This window comes from Protopterus annectens, chromosome 5.part0 (assembly GCF_019279795.1).
Source record: "Protopterus annectens isolate FY-2018-M chromosome 5.part0, PAN1.0, whole genome shotgun sequence".
Lineage (NCBI taxonomy): Eukaryota > Metazoa > Chordata > Ceratodontiformes > Protopteridae > Protopterus > Protopterus annectens.
In genome coordinates, this window is record NC_056735.1 from 975,973,084 (window position 1) to 975,987,351 (window position 14,268).

Below are 14,268 nucleotides of genomic sequence, written 5' to 3' on the forward strand. Positions count from 1 at the left end.
TGTCAGAACTTTTGTTGATTTGACAATGCCTGAAAAAGGCACTATGGGGGAAGCAAGCACCTTTGCCAGTATCCAACAGCCTAGAGGATACAGGTGCAGACCATCTCTGGCAAAGCAATGTGGCCTGTCAACCATCTCATTCCAGGCTGAGAGATACTGGATCCGCACAGATTGATAGCAGAAGCTAAGCCGATTGTTGATGTCGATCATTTCTTGTTTATACTGTGGCATCATCCTGACTGACAGTACATTTTATATATATACATTCACTATGCAGTCCATACTGTATCATGTTGGTATGTGATTAGTGTTCATGCTACAACTGTCTTCATTGACATGCCCTCATCTCTCGTACATTACCATGTTTCACCTGTCCTTTTTCCCTGTGTTCATTCCTACAGTTCATCTGTGTGTCCCTATTTAATATACAGACTTCCCTGACTGTTTATGTATAATGCAGACTAGGTACCTTTACTGATCATTTACACAACCTTTGTTCAGTATGTCTGACACAGGTTTCCACAATACTCTGCACAGTATACACTGTCATGTAATGTGTTGGAACTATATACATTGCTTTATTAATAACCCTGGTAATCATTGTGGCATCTTGTGCAAACACACAGACCTAGTTTACCCATAGGTAAACAGGTTTACATGTCTACTGCTGTCCATGTTGCTTTACACAGTGTCCTGGCCGGTAACACTGTTGCTAACCACAAAACTGTATTTGTTTACATTTAAACATGGTGCTCGACATGCATATGCAAATGCAATTAGCTCTGCTGTTCACAATGCAAACACACATAAACTCTATGTAGGCCTTGTGCTAAGCCTACATGGAGTTTATTGAATCCCCATGATAGTTTTATTTTACAGTTTAAATAAAAAGTAGATGAATGATAGCGAGAACCCCATTAATGTTACTGAAAAATTAAACATATATAGCCGAATTAGACTTCACTAGTTTCAATGTTTACATACTTGTAAAAGGCTAAGTACCTTAAAGGAGGTCAATATCTACTCTATTCCACAAAGTGTATAATATGTGTAAACAAATAAGAGACTAGGCCTTCAAAAGTTCAATTTGTAAATCACAAATGTATTTAATTAAATGCTTCCTTGATAGACCAGTTTTCTGACAACAAGGGCTGTTAGTTACTTACAAAAGAATAAAAACTGCTATGGATTCTGCAGATTTAATAAATGTGTGTTTCACCATAAATCAGACTTGATCAGATAAAAAGAAACAAATGTCTGTGGAGGATTTTTCTACGTTTTACAAAGTGTTCTATAGTTTGTATTTTTCAAGCTGCCCAACACACAAATAATATGCTAGAGAGAATTTAGAGGGAAGCAAGCACTAAAATCAGAAAAGGAATAAAATATTAAAAAAAAAATTACAAAGAGGAGTTCCACCACTCTTACCTTACTTCAAAAAGGCTTCCTTTTTTGTTTATTTGATTTGGGACATGAGGCACAGACTGATTGGTTTCAACCAGACTGGTTAAGAAGGATCTCTCACAGCTGATCTGATTTTTTTTGTCACATTGTCACTATGTCTACTTGGGTTTTTGCCAGGGTATCAGGTTTCCTGTCATAACCCAAAGGCATGACTACATGTGAAAAATAATTACATTTTTGTGATACATTTTATACTGCTTTTACACCACGCATTTAATATCATGTAAATAATAATTTTTGTAACTAGTTCCTGATTTTAAAACAATACGAGGAGGAAGAAGGTGTCTTGAAAAACAGTACCAAACTTTCGAATAAGCAAACCAAGTCACCTGGAGAACTAGTATACAAAAATCACTCCACATCGTGCAAACAACCCAGTTTATTCCAAATACACAAATGCAGAAAAGGTATAAACGCTTAACTAAATCATCACGTTTTCATCCCTGCCACACAGGACTTTATCAGACAATGCAAAACCAAAAGACTTAGCTCTATTTGAACCCTAGACAATTGATTTGATGACTTGATTGAATATAAATTAATTAATCAATCAACTAAATCATATAAGTAGTCCCTACATTGTATGCCAGAAAAAATTCATACAGAAAAAACACATTTTATAAAGTCCATATGAAATAGTAAAACCGTTCTCATAATACATTAAACACATAATGTATACCTTTTCTGCATTCGTGTATTTGGAATAAACTGGGTTGTTTGCATGATGTGGAGTGATTTTTGTATACTCGTTCTCCAGGTGTCTTAGTTTGCTTATTGGGTAGTTCCTGTTTTTAACTGTGCTAATTCTATTTCTATGGCTTATAACGCATGTGTGTGTGTGTGTGTGTGTGTGTGTGTGTGTGTGTGTGTGTGTGTGTGTGTGTGTGTGTGTGTGTGTGTGTGTGTGTGTGTGTGTGTGTGTGTGTGTGTGGGTATATATATATATATATATATATATATATATATATATATATATGAGTCCTATTTGTTTTATCGACAGTATGGTTCATCGAACTGTACTTTGTCGAAATTACTTTAGCGAAAGTGCATTTTGTCGAAAATGCACTTTTGCTAAAGTAAAAAAAAAAAAACACGCCGTTTGCATGTAGCATTAGTTGCACATCAACATTTACTATTGATGTACAACTAAGGAAAGCCTTGCTGAGATTGTAGTATATTAGGAATAAGGGAATATTCCCTTTTCCCCAATGTAGTGCGATCTCAGAGTGAGAACATTAAAGTAGGGTGTGTGTGGGGGGCACAGTCCCCGACATGAGGGGTGCAGGGGGGCTTGCCCCCCTGCATAATACTGTGTAGTGCATTATTTATTTATTTTTTTACTTAGTTTTTATTTTTTTATTCTGCGAAAGTGCATTTTCGATGGAATGCACTTTTGCGGAAGTGAGTTTGAGGAAGTACGGTTCAATGAACCATACTTTTGTCCATATATATATATATATATATATATATATATATATGTATATATACATATATATATATATATATATATATATATATATATATATATATATATATATACAGAGAGAGAGAGAGATATGTAGATATATATCTACTTAGATATAGATAAGATATAGATAGATAGGGGTCTACTTCATAATATCGAAACCCCACTCACCTGAAAATTACATGATTGAGACAATACTGAAATTGTAGCTGAGTCCTCAAATATCGAAAGTTTACCGAAGGAAAGGAGGAAGTTGGCCAACAGTCAACATAAACCACCAGGAAACATTTCAAACCCAGACAATTGTGAGGCTGTGCCCCCCCCCCCCCCCAACTAAATATACCAACTCCGAGATCACTCTACAGTGGAGAAAAGAGCAAACATACAACTTACTGGCTGACTGCCTCTTTTCCCTCTGTAAACTGTCGGTCTTGTGAGGACTTGGTTAATTGCCATTTCAGTGTTGTCATCTTGATCAAGTTGTTTATATTATGAAGTAGATCCACATATATAAATATATATATATATATATATATATATATACATCTGCTGATTCAAAACTGTTCCTCTCTGTACACTCACATTTTTAAATTCGTTTGCAAGTAGTAATTACAAACATTTCAAACATATCTTCTTAGAATGCTTGTAAATAGATACAGTATGTGTGTTTTAACAGAAAGAGAAGTTAAAATAGATGTTAAGGTGAAACCTGAAATTTACTGGGTGTGTGGGTGGGGAGAGAATAAAAGTGTCAGTATTTCAGGGACTTGCCTTCTACTTCTAAAGAATAATACAGGTTAATATTAAAAAAAAAACACTGAGAGGAAGTGACCACTTTACAAAATAAGGAACTGCCAGAAATCCTCAGTTGTACTCATATGTCATCAGGTATATATTGAAAACTGTTTAGACTTCATCAGTAGAGACAAGTCACAGAAAAACAGAAACATTTTTTTTTTTTTTTTTTAGGAATAAACCACTACAAGAAAAAAAAAAGGATAAAATGAACATTTATATCTGTAATTTAGGTACACTAGTTTTTATTGTTTTCTGTTATTTGGAAAGTACTGTGTTGCAGGTGGCCAAAGGTAAAGGTAACATTATTAATTATGCAAGTTGCTGCATTTTTATCATGTGCTGATGCTAGTTCAAATAATGGTATAATAACAATAAAACAGCCAACACAAACCACTAAACAGATTAACTTCACTGCAACTTGAAATAAAAAGTCAAAAATAAAAGTCCACATGCAAGTGAAGTGAATGGCTGTAAAATATATCACTCTCAATCTTCAAAGAATTGGTTCCTTGTTCCAACCCACGATAAGAACACCAACACGAACAGATCCAGTATAAAAAGATTTATTGTGTGCTAGCACTGTCAGTAAGCGCTTTCACCTCCACGGCTTTATCAAACTACAAAGTGCATAGTCAGTAAAAACATTTAAATACAATGAAATCAAACCCAATAGGTTCAAATTAAAACAACTAAAAATGACATCATTAAATGAGGGCGCACCTTTCCTGATTTAACCCTTAGTGGTGAGCATATACTATGGTCTAAAAATCCTCTTCCTCTTAAGGGCAGATTTCACTTGCACCTTGTCATTAATGCCAGGGATTTTATCTGCCCTGAGCCTAATAATCCATTTAAGTTCACATTCTAAAAGGCAAGTATCTACATCCCCTCCCCTAATATTGGTCTTTAATTGTTGCAGTACACTAAATACAAACTCATGCTCAGCTCCCATTATTTTAATGTGTTTCGCTAATGCATTACTGTCAGATCCAGTTCTGACTGCATATACATGTTCACGTATACGTTCCCTGAGCTGTCTACAGGTCTTCCCAACGTAGAACGCTGTACAGGAAACGCAACGGGCCAAATAAACTACATATGTACTAATACAACTTGTATCTGTGGTGAACACATACTCTACTTTCGTTAATGGGTGTCAAGCGGGTATGAATTGGAAGTACGAAGCCTTAAGAATAGGTTAATTGAGAGGGGGTACGATTCAAAGGATATAATGAAACATATGATGGAAGTGGATGCAATAAGAGAAGGTTCAGTGAAACCTTACTTCTCAGCAAGAAATGAGGATATTAGGTTATGCCATCAGTCAGCACAAGATGTCTTAAGGTTTCCATTATTTTATACTAGGGATGTAAATAAGATCACAGACATCGTTAGACAGCATTGGCAGGTGTTGAATTTAGATGAAAGTCTGAGTAAGTTGGTGGGAGAAGGTCCACGGTTTACATATAAGAATAAACAGAACTTGAAAAGTAAGCTGTGTAATAGACCACTAACTAGGAATATGATGGTGAGGGAGCAACGTAACACGGTCCCTTGTAATAATTGTAATCAGTGTCATTTTATAGATGACAGGAAAGACTTCCAACACCCATTAACGAAAGTAGAGTATGTGTTCACCACAGATACAAGTTGTATTAGTACATATGTAGTTTATTTGGCCCGTTGCTTCCTGTACAGCGTTCTACGTTGGGAAGACCTGTAGACAGCTCAGGGAACGTATACGTGAACATGTATATGCAGTCAGAACTGGATCTGACAGTAATGCATTAGCGAAACACATTAAAATAATGGGAGCTGAGCATGAGTTTGTATTTAGTGTACTGCAACAATTAAAGACCAATATTAGAGGGATGTAGATACTTGCCTTTTAGAATGTGAACTTAAATGGATTATTAGGCTCAGGGCAGATAAAATCCCTGGCATTAATGACAAGGTGCAAGTGAAATCTGCCCTTAAGAGGAAGAGGATTTTTAGACCATAGTATATGCTCACCACTAAGGGTTAAATCAGGAAAGGTGTGCCCTCATTTAATGATGTCATTTTTAGTTGTTTTAATTTGAACCTATTGGGTTTGATTTCATTGTATTTAAATGTTTTTACTGACTATGCACTTTGTAGTTTGATAAAGCCGTGGAGGTGAAAGCGCTTACTGACAGTGCTAGCACACAATAAATCTTTTTATACTGGATCTGTTCGTGTTGGTGTTCTTATCGTGGGTTGGAACAAGGAACCAATTCTTTGAAGATTGAGAGTGATATATTTTACAGCCATTCACTTCACTTGCATGTGGACTTTTATTTTTGACCAAATAATGGTATAATCAAAGACAGGGTGTTGGAAATATCAAAAATATACAGTGAGGTATGCATTTCAAAGATAAGACAATTAATAAACTATTAATAAATTAAGGATGGTATCATATCAAAGACATCGGGCAGGATTCACGAAGGCTTGCACGGAGTGTAAGAGACTTGTAAGACTCCATGCAAGCCTCGCGATCCAGGAACAGCCCGAAACTCCATGTAAGAGACCAGCTACAATGTCTCTTACACGAACTGGGCGTGGATATGCTAAATACCTCACTTGCAGCCGAAAGGCATGCAAATGAGCTAGAGTAGCAATCCACAAAACAGAAAGCAGCCCGTGTAAGAGCCGTTTTAGCTGCAGAAATGAACTCAGTTGACAACTGAGTATGTTTCTGCAAAAATCACAATGGAGCCATGTCAGCTCCAAATAAAGGGTGCATATGTGTCAGGCAGCATGCCAATGGCCAAATATGTGGCCATTGGCAAGACACTCCGATGCAAATATGAGAAATAATTTTTTTTTTGGCGATCGCCAGTGTTTAAACGCAGCGCAGCCCCGTGCAAATGGGCTGCGCTACATAAAACATAAAAATGAAGGTTATAAACCCACAAATGTGGGTTTTATGCAATACATGGATTTACAATGCAGGGACCAGCAGACCAAAAACAACATAGCCACTGTTTAGTGGTTGCTAAGGAGGGAAGCTGAGTCTCAGACATGTAACTAAGCATTAGTAGGCAATCTGATGTAAATGAGTGTTAGGATACTGAATCCCACTGTCACATAGCAAATGAGCACAGTCTGAGTAGTGTAAGAGATACATAAGGGGGGGGGAATAGAGTAGGAGATAGGTGACATCACAGGGGGGAATGGTAGAAAGAAATGCAGTTCATTGGAGGTCAGTGTTACATGACAGATGTCAGACACAGATCATGGAAAGAGGAGTGCCACAAGATAAGCATGGGAAAGTCAAGAAATGGAAGGTGTACACTGTTACTTACACCAAAGTTTCTTGTTGGGCGTGCATGCACACGTGTGCGCACCATGAGGCGCGGGTAGGACAGTGTGCGTGCGTGTAGGGCAGACTGAGCATGTGGGAGCCTGTTGGCAGACTTGTAACACTGTTTGTGCTGGTGTGCGCGCGTTTTAACCTGAATAAGCAGATTCTGAACCGTGTAAGCATGTGTGCGCATGTGTAAGCCACTGTGAGCATGTTTCTGCTGGTATGCACATTGCTCCCCCCTGAGGAAACAGAAAGGAAAAAGGAAGCAACAGAATTAGTAGGAAGCTAGCAGGGAATACTGCTGGAGCTAGCAGGTGCAAACAATTAGAAGCAGGCAATTACACAGGCAGAATAGTAGCTCAGCCAAGCACTTAAAACACTGCAAACAGCAGTGCAGGATGTTTCTCTCAAGAGACACTGCAAGACAGGAATAAGCTATTAGAAGTGAAAACTGAATAAGCTGAACTCAGAGCAGAAATGCTAGGGGCTGCCATAGCTGTCATAAGGAGACATAGGCGACTTGCTGAGGGTGGTGACAATACAGATGGTGCCAGACAACCCACAGTGAGGAGACGGAGAAGAGTGTACATACCCAGGGTCACCTACCATGGGTTACATGAGCTGGAGTTAGTAGAGCGCTATAGAGTGGACAGAGACCTCCTGCAGCAAATTGTCGAGCTGTGCAGGCCATGCCTCACACACAGAACCAATAGAGGGGAACCCATCCCAGTGGAAACCAAGGTATGTGTTGGCCTAAGAATACTAGCAACAGGTACCTTCCAGAGGCCAACTGGTGATATGATGGGGATATCACAGGCATCAGCCTCCAGGGTACTGCACCAGTTCCTGGATGCCATGTCAGCACATGTCAGTGATCATGTATATTTCCCCAATGCCCGTGAGGTATTGGCCAGCAATATGCGTCTCTTCCAGCAAATAGCAGAATACCCTGAGGTAGTGGGTGCAATAGACTGCACGCACATATGCATCAAAGCACCAGCCAGTGAGCGGGGTAGGGCCTACATTAACCGCAAGGGCTTCCGCTCCATCAACTGCCAGGTCATGTGTGATGCCCAGGGCATAATAATGAATGTGTGTGCTGGCTGCCCTGGGAGCTACCATGATTCCCATATCTGGCATTTGACGCAGCTGTACCAGACATTTGCCAATGGGGACATCCCACACGGACACCTAGTGGGGGATGCAGGTTATGCACTGGAGCCATGGCTGATGACACCCATCAGAAATGCATGCACACACACCTGAACAGGAACGCCATAATGAGGCACACGCACAAACACGTAATGTAATAGAGTGTGTGTTTGGGCTGCTCAAGTCATGGTTCCGGTGTCTGGACACATCTGGTGGAGCCTTGCAGTACTCACCAACTACATGTACCCAAATTGTCATGGTATGTGCTATGCTACATAATATGATCTTGCAAAAATAGCTGCAGCAGGACCAGCATAGGGCCGGGCCAAACAGCCCCCCCACCATTGCCAAGGCCATCACAGGCAGAGCGTGACTCGGAGGAGGAACAACCTGAGCCTGCCCCAGTAGGCAGAAGGAGGCGTGCCCAGTATGCCCTGGCCTTGGCAAAGAGGCAACGCATAGCACATACACTGGCTCAGTAGGAACCCTGGGAATGATACCCCTCTCTGATTCACTCATATAATAACATGGATGCCTAAAATGACATAACCTGCTCTCAAACATGTACAGGGAGTATAATATGTGCATCTGACAGAGGCAGCCCTGCAGCACAACCTGAGGCATGAATGCCATGTGTTAAGTAATGTAACACCATGCAGTATATGCACACTTGAGGACCCTGACTAACATCCTACCCTCACCAAGCATGATGCCACAATATGATGATGGGATGATGAATTGCAATAATTGGCTGAAGTATTGCAGTTAGTCAAAGGGGATCCAATGTGTGCCAGCTTGGGATGACATGCTGAGCATGACATGATGCTCCACCTGCTAGGCGTGGCGTGCACCTATCAGTCCAGGCCTCGTGGATACTGGCAAAGGCTGTCATTACCCACAGCGTGCCCTGAATAGGTAAGGCTCAAAACACAAACCCACCTCCATAGGTACCACAAGGGATAAGAATCTAGATATAATGCTACCCAATGCCAGAAGTCTAAACAGCAAGATGCGTGCAGTGTAAACTCACCCAGTATGGAGAATGTTGATATGTGTCCTGTAACAGAAAACTGGGTCAAGGCTCACAATAGCACCCTAACAATACCAGGTTACACCTCATACTGTGCTGTACAGCCTCAAAACATGGAACAAGCTACAAAAGGAGGGTGACTAGCAACAATTGTCAAGGATAACCACACCCCCATGTTGGTACAACAACAAGAAGCAGCACGGACTAGCCATGGTCAAGTAACAGTGGCTAAAACTACTTCCCAGTTTATAGCCTGCTACAGACTACCGTCCTAACACCAGGAACTGCACCTGGCCTATGTTGGAATACATGAATATATCAAGCCCCCCAAACCACATTATATTGGTTGACTGAAAATACCCAGACATAGACTGGGAGCATTATACTAGCTCCAACACTGTAGGACAAAAGTTCCTAGAATCCATAAACCAATATGCCCAGGAACAACGTACCATTCCCACAAGAGGGATAAGCATACTGGATGTGATAATCAGCAACATGGGTACTGGATGGCAAGATGAGAAGTGTATCCCTCACTGGTAAGACCAGACCATAGAGTAATCACACTGGATATACACATCCTGACCACAGTCCCTGGCCAGAAAACCACAGTGAAAAACATGTGTAAAGCATAAGTTGCACCCCTCCAAACTGATGTGTAATCCATTAAAGGACCTGTGCAGGTGCAAAATATGGGGCACACCTCAGAACCTGTTATACAGGCATTCCATGAACACAGCCAGGAATGCTTGGATTATGCAATCACAAATAACAACAAGACACAATGCCATACACGCAGGCATCTGGCCTGATGGACTCCAGCCATTACCAAACCATGCAAGAGAATGAGGAAGCTACGACATGATAGAGCAAACATAAAAAGGGAAGTAATCACTGATCAGTAGTATGGCAATAAAATATGTCCACACATACAATCCACTAAGGCCAGCTGCAACAAGTTGAATCTGTGAATCCTGAGGCAATGTTATACCTGCCCCAAGTACACAGACAACCCTCAACTCCCCACAAGAAATACAAATATATGTGAAAGATGCAACCATTTATCCAAACCGGAGGCTGAGCTCCCTCAACTCAGTACTGTCAAAACTAGTCAGGAGGAGAAGGTACCACACACGCCACAAACCCAGTCCCGCATAGACCTATCACAACTGCAAACCAAACACATAAACACAGGAAAACATTCCTGGAGGCCCTAATAACAAACACACCACACCAACAGAGGCCTTCAAAGCAGACCCCGAAGCAACCACAACCTCCAAACATAGCACATGCAACACATAGTACACAAAGCTGGTGTGCCAAACAGTCACAGGCCAGAAGGAGAAACAACATGCCTGATACAGTTGTAATAGGTGACTCTATAGGCAGACACACTGCTGTCCTGCTCACCAGACTGAACAAGGGAAAGGGTACAGTAAGCTGCCTGTAGGCTGCTAAAATACGCCACATAACACAAGTACGCAGGTCACCCCAAAGCAAGTAGAATATGATGCAGTCATTGTCCATGCTGGTATGAATGACCTGAGATGTACCTCCCTGGACTACATGAAAAGAGACATAGATGAGCTCTCTGAGTATGTACTCCAGGCCGTTATGACACTGCTCGTTTGCAGCATCCTACCCTCACCAAGAATGATGCCACAGTACAAACACAGAATGATCAGCTTTAACAGGTGGCACAATTACTGCTGTCATTCCAAGAGGATCTAATGTTAGTCTGCTTGATGTCATGCATGACAAGCCATGCTGCTGTTCCAGGGATGGCTTGCACCTGTTACCCCTGGGCATCTGGATATTGGATAAGGCTTTTGCCACCTCCATAGAGCCTTACGTAGGCAAGGCTGAAAAGACTAACCCACCACACTAGAAAACATAAGTGGTAAGAAACATAAGGGTAATGCTGACCAATGCCAGACATGTAAACCGCAACATGCATGCTCCTGAGGCCCTCCCCAGTATGGAGAACATCGATGTCTGTGCAGTGACAGAAACCTGTTGCAAGCCTACTGACAGCACACCAGCACTACCAGGTTATACCTCATATCATGCGTTATGGCCCCAAAACATGGACCAAAACATAAAAGGAGGGGGAGTATCCATATTCAGCACAGACACCCATACGTCCAGGTAACTGACAATGCACGAAGCATCGGAGACCACCCATGTGCACCTAACTGTAGGCAAAACTGCTGTACAGTCTGTAGCATGCTACAGACCACACTCTCACACACAGGAACCCCACCCAGACGTCCTGAAGACACTGGACAGTATGAATGTCCCACCAAATACCAAACAAGGTACTCACAAATTATCACATAGGTGGTAAACCATTATGTATGGAAGGAGTAATCAGGGACCTAGGGACACAAGTGGACAGTAACCTGTTATGTGACACTCACATTGCCAATGTGGCTAGGAAGACTGTCTATATTGGACACAGTATCATGAAAGGATTCACATCTACATCAACAGAGGTCATTGTGCCCCTGTACTGTTCTCTTATCAGACCTATAATCTAGTACAATGCCTCATTTGGGATGTACCTTACCTGACACCTGCAGCAGTTAGAAAGACCTCAAAGGTACCTCACCAAGAGGATAAAAGGTCTCAAATATATGTCATATACTGCCTGGCTGTAGACACCCCAGCTGAATGCAGTCACATACTGCCTACACAGAGGCATTGTATGTCTGTTGTACAAGGCCATGTCCAACACAGGAGTAATGGACATGCTCCACCCCAGAAAACTCAAAGCCATTGGAGCTGTGAGAGTGAGAGATGTCAACCTCAACACATAATGAAATAGGATGTGCTGGAGGGACAGATACATAACCCAGAGGCTCCCCACACCCTGGAGTAGAATCCCACTCCATGTTAGGCAGAGCCCCTCACTGACACTCTTCAACAGGAATATTGCCAAGTGGATGGATGATCGTAGATGTACACTGGGGGTCTTCACTGTGTCACTTCCAGACAGAGGCACAGTAAAGTAAATAATAAATGGCCATAATATTCACATAGCAAGGGGCGGCGAAAGACACACACACTCTGGCTAGGTTTACAAATGCCCTAGGGTGGATAGCCTAGTATGAACCTATGAACCTATGACGATACAAATTGTACAGGACACTAAGGATAATCCCAAGACTTACTCAACTGATGGTAGGAACCATGTTGGGAATTCACAGATATGCTCTGAATCACACAAAATATTACAAACAACATACCAAACACACACATATTGCCAACATACAACATGACAGGTGCAGTGCAAACCCCCCCCCCCACAGAATGCAAAATATCTATCCCAGCAGACTGCTGTCCCCCTGACATTGCAGATGTTGAGGTAACAGCCAGCATCTACAAAGAAAAACACACATCAGCAATGGTATGAGATGGTGTCCTGGGCTGAGTCCAACATGGACTCCAAGAAGAATGGAATGCCAAATAACACTACTGCTCAATGTCAGCCTTACCACAGGATATGTACCCAAAGAGCAGTGTACAACAACAGTGGTCCTTCTCAACAAAGGTGTTGCCTGAATGGATACTGCAAACTACCACCCCAGAATCCTGACAAGCATGGTCTGCACAGCTATGGAAAGGATCAGCATGTACCGCAGACATAAAGATATTGGGGACCTACTGACACTGGACCCTACCCAGTGTGGCTTTCTGAAGTGCAGATCCTGCCCCTAAACATGTTTGACTCATTTGAAACATAAGGCCATTGATGAGGGCAATGTGGTCCACACAGCGTAGCTGGACCTTGCAAATGCTTCCATACAATACCCTACGTGTTCATTATAGATATGCTCACCAGCTTAAATATAAACACCTATGTCAGTAGAGGGGTTGCAAACCAGACCAAGGACAGAACTGACATGGTCAGACATGCTGCAGCCATGTCAGACTACAAACCAGATATAAGTGGCATCCCACAAAGCTTGGTCCTGGGACCTCCCTCGTTTGGTATATATGTCCCATAGGTACAGGCCAACATGGAAGGACTGTGTCTGAACATGTATGCAGAGGACTACAAACTGCCCACCATATCTGACCCTCCAGCTGACGCAAGCATCCCACAAAAGGGCCACATAGCAACAGACAACTGGTGCCATAGCCATGTCAGCAAGCTAATTGCAGAAAAGTGTATAGTCAACCCCCGTGGATATACAATAAGTGCCCACCAATTACCACATAGGTGTTAATCCATTACGTACCTAACATGTAATGAGAGACCTGGGGACACAAGGTGATAGATATCCTGCATTGGATAAACATGTGGCTGTAGTGTTCACAGAAACATACCATATACCCACATAATCATGAAGGTTGTCAGATCTAGATAAGGGGAGGTCATTGTGGCTCTGCAGTCATCCTTCATCAGCGTTACAATTGACTACAATAGCCCCTGTGGGATGTACCTCAGCAGACACCTCCATCAACTGTAAAGTCCCCAACAGTACCTCACCAGGAGTATCAAAGAGCTTGAACAGATGCCATGTGTTGCCTGATTAAACAAACTGCAGCTCCACACACTGCCATACTGCCCACCCAGAGGCAAGCTGTGCCTGATGTATAAAGCCATGTCCAAGCTGGAATCAATGAACATGCTGCACCTTGTACAATCTGAATGGCAGTGAGCTATGCACATGAGAGACCTGGACCCCAGCACTGACATACATAGGACAAGCTGTACTGCATGATCCATAACACGAAAGCCACCCCCACTCATGAGTAAACTCCCAGTACAGGTTATCCATAGAGTCACTCATTTATTGTCCTCAAGAGGAATCATGATGAGTGGATGGGAGATGGTAGGTTTACCCTGGGTATCACTGTTATGTCACAGGTAGACGGAGGCACAGTATAGTAACCATGACATATGTTATGGCAAATTCCACTTACAATGTGTGTCAAAGGACAAACACACTCTCCGACTAGCATTAGAAATGGCCTAGGCACATCGCTACTGTTTGCCAATGTACATCTATGTTGTGGAAT